The sequence below is a fragment of the Giraffa tippelskirchi genome, chromosome 3, assembly GCF_054371585.1.
Source record: "Giraffa tippelskirchi isolate mGirTip1 chromosome 3, T2T-mGirTip1v1.2.pri, whole genome shotgun sequence".
Lineage (NCBI taxonomy): Eukaryota > Metazoa > Chordata > Mammalia > Artiodactyla > Giraffidae > Giraffa > Giraffa tippelskirchi.
Genome location: NC_137277.1, coordinates 49575949 through 49579294, shown reverse-complemented (window position 1 = coordinate 49579294; position 3346 = coordinate 49575949). Strand labels below are relative to the sequence as shown.

At 48.5% G+C, this 3346-nt stretch overlaps 1 long non-coding RNA gene across 1 annotated transcript; it reads right to left on the bottom strand.

The window, feature by feature from the left end:
* Window positions 1–363: 363 nt before the first annotated feature.
* Window positions 364–3097, bottom strand: LOC145543350 (uncharacterized). Its single transcript, XR_014080655.1, has 6 exons — window positions 3040–3097; window positions 2706–2779; window positions 2159–2248; window positions 1712–1792; window positions 1445–1552; window positions 364–1271 (listed from the first exon to the last, which is right to left on the bottom strand). It is a non-coding gene; the product is annotated as an uncharacterized LOC145543350 (long non-coding RNA).
* Window positions 3098–3346: the final 249 nt, after the last annotated feature.

Here is a 3346-nt window from a genome sequence, read left to right as displayed (position 1 = left end):
TGGTGTACAAGCGTATAATGCTGCATCTACATGTACAGAATATACATTTGCATTTATCGCTGGAGACTTGTATATAACAATATATACATGGGTGATTGGCTGTGTGAGTGTGTGTGTGAGTGTGTGTGTGTGACCGGCATTCTGTGTGTTCGGGACACAGGTTTGTGTGGAGAGAGAAAAGGTGTCTGTGTTTCCATCATTTCTGCTAAGGAATCACTGGGAAATACACGTGTGGGAAAACTATCTTTCATGCTTAAATATATTTCGCACATATAAATGAAACGTGATACTGTGCCAACTGAGATGCTACGTGTTAACATCATGTATCATTGATAGAATTCAATAAGCCATGCAAGGCCCCGGTAGCATTCTTAAAATTTTATTTAACACTGTTTCAGCCAAGCAGCGTTGGGCCAAGTCTCGTACACACTGTGGATTATGGGCGCAAATGCATAATTTGTAGGATATAATATACAACACATGAGAAGCATAACAGAGAAGCATCACCTAAAAATTCCAATGGTCTCCATCTTTCTTTGGGCTCAACTTAGTCCCCTTCCTTCTCCAAACCTGATTAAAACCCATTCCTTCACACTTCCCTAGGAGGTCTCTGCATTTGTGGTAAAGAGAGATAAAATGGTGGGTGAGGATTTAGGGTTGGGGAAGAGATAACACTCTAAGACCTGGTCTCTGGAATGTTTCTACTCCTCCCCAGTCTGTCAGAGGCAGGCTCGAGCCCCAGCATGTGTTACAACACGGAGACTGAAGAAAGCATCTTTATAGTCCCTCGGGTTGACTGAAAAGTTATTCATTCAGAATGAGTAAAAAGAGCATTGAACTTATCAAATTGATAGTAAATCCTTCATTAAAAGATTCATAGGAATGGTTCCCTGCTTCTCTTTTTTTAAGGGGAAACTACATCCTCTCTTGAGCCCAAAGGAGAACGACCTTGCACACAGTTACAGGCCTGCCAGCCTCCCTTTCAAAACGTGGGCTGGCCGTTTGCCTGAAACGTCAGCTAAATGATGAGTGGCCTGAGAGAACAGAAAAACTCGGGAGCTGGGAAGATGGGATCCAAACTAGAACGTCAGCAAGAAAATGGTGAACCACCAAGAGGGGCCTCCAAGCTGAAAATGCTCCTTGACCAGCCAGCTGCTGGGCAGTGAAGAGAGGTCAAGGTCCCACAGGGATACACGCCCATGTATAAGACAGATGACTAATGAGAACCTACTGCATAGCCCAGGGGGCTCTCCTCAGTGCTCCAGGCTTACCTAGATGGAAGGAAGTGCAGAAATGGGGGTACATGGATACACACAGCTGATTCACTTTGCTGTACAGGAGAAACTAACACAACACTGGAAAGCAACTATACTCCAATAAAAACTTCTTAAAAAAAGATCCTGTGTGGGGTCTCCGAGCCCTGTTCTCTGGACTCTCCTCTTACCATCCCTGGGCTTCATTTTGGCTTGACACCACCAAGACTGAGACAAGGAGCTCCCTACGCCTGCCCTCCTGCGTTTCTGTAACTTCCCTCCAAGTGAGCCTGAGGGGCCTGTGAAGTAAAGACAAGCAGCCTAATCTGAACAGCGATCAGACCCCCCCACCCCACCCAACTCCCCAAATCCTCTGCCACCTACAGCAAAGCAGTCATCAGAACTATCTTTCCAGACAGTCCCCCGGCCCCTCTCCACCAGCAGTGATACCAGCCAACCTGCTTGAATGTCAGCACCAAAAAGGACTGTATCGTCTTCACATGCTGAAGCCTCCAGAGCCTGCTGCTGTGAACTGGCTCCTGGGTGAATATAGAAAGAAAAAAAAAAGTTTCCTAATGTTTAGATTAGAACTTAGCATGGGAAAAAGCGCCCATCACTGTGTGTGCCCCTCCCCAACACACACACATACACAGACGTGAATCATCTCTGTGGCTGAGCATTTTAGCGTTCAGTAATATTCTCAGAGGCCCAGGGTTTTCAGGCAAATCCCAGGTCTGTGCACAAGGACACTGCATAAATCCCTCCCCTTATGAAAGGCCAGTCTGAGCAGATGGGACCACTCCTAAGTAAACTGTGGAGCCCTCCCCATCTCTGAAGGAGCGGCAGGGGGCCGGCCCTACCAGCCTGGAGATCGACAGAAGCTAACGTTCACATCCCCAACTTACCTCTCCAAGGGAGGTGTCCATTTGACCACACAGTCCTCCGTCTGCTCCCCCAAGGGGAAGGCAGATCCCGAAGGGGACTGGAGGAAACCCCTGCAGAGCAAGTGGTGGTCAGAGTCGGGTAGGCAAAGATGAGCATCGGAGAGCAGGCCAGGGCTGGAGGAGGTAAGAGGCCAAAGGGCCCCCTCCAAGCCAGGTTCTTTCCATATTAAGTCTGGGGAGATAACCTCAAAACAATTCCACTTCTTGAATCTGCCTCATTAATATTTATTCAACAAAAGAGTGTTTTTAAGAAGAAGGAAGGGCCAGATAATTAAACACTCGGCAGAGGCCGAGGCTTCCTCCACCCTGTTCTCTCTGGCCCCCCACCTGCAGCCTAGGCCAAGATATATGCCACACCGTTTACCACCCCAACCCCTCTTCAGCTCCCCAGGTGTGTCAGAAAGACATACGGCAGGTGGATGGGGAGAGAAAGACAGACCTGGGCACCCCCAGGTGCTCCCCAGGAAATGCATGGACTGTGAAATTACACCAGGGCTGGACAACTTACCACCACGCTGGAACCCTTGGGGTACTGAAATAATTAACTTGCTAATCAGCTACACCTTGCTCTTTCCTTTCTTCCTGGAAAAAAAACAATTGCAAATCGCCTTCACATCAGGTTCCTATGTCAGTCACTTGGAGACAAATGATGCTCTGGAAGAAATACTCTCTTGCCTGCGTGTAAACTGAACCGGGTCCCACCAAGTGAGGCCTCTTCCCCCTTCTCCTCCTCCCCAACCCTTCCCACCAGGTGTGGAGGGGGGACTGGAGGAGGGGGACACAGAGACAGAATGTTTCTGGAGGGGCAGAGTTTTTTTTTTTTTTCTGTCCACGGCACAGACCTTTTCCATCTCCGCTAAGCTTTCTTGATTTCGGCCCTCTTTAGCCCGCTCGCTGGTGCTAAACAGCCAAGATCCATGTGGAGAAAAGAGGATTGATTAGAATCGTAATAATAATCCCTGGCATTCGTCCGGCTTTAGCGTTTACAAAGTGTTTCCACACATTATCTTATTCGGTCAGGGGAGGCCGGAGCTGGAAGGAATCTGAGTAATCACGTAGTCCATTCCTGCAGGTTAACCGATGGAGAAACTGAGGCCCCAAGAGGTTGAATGTCTTCCCCAAAGGCCATAGCTAAGGACAGCGTGGCCA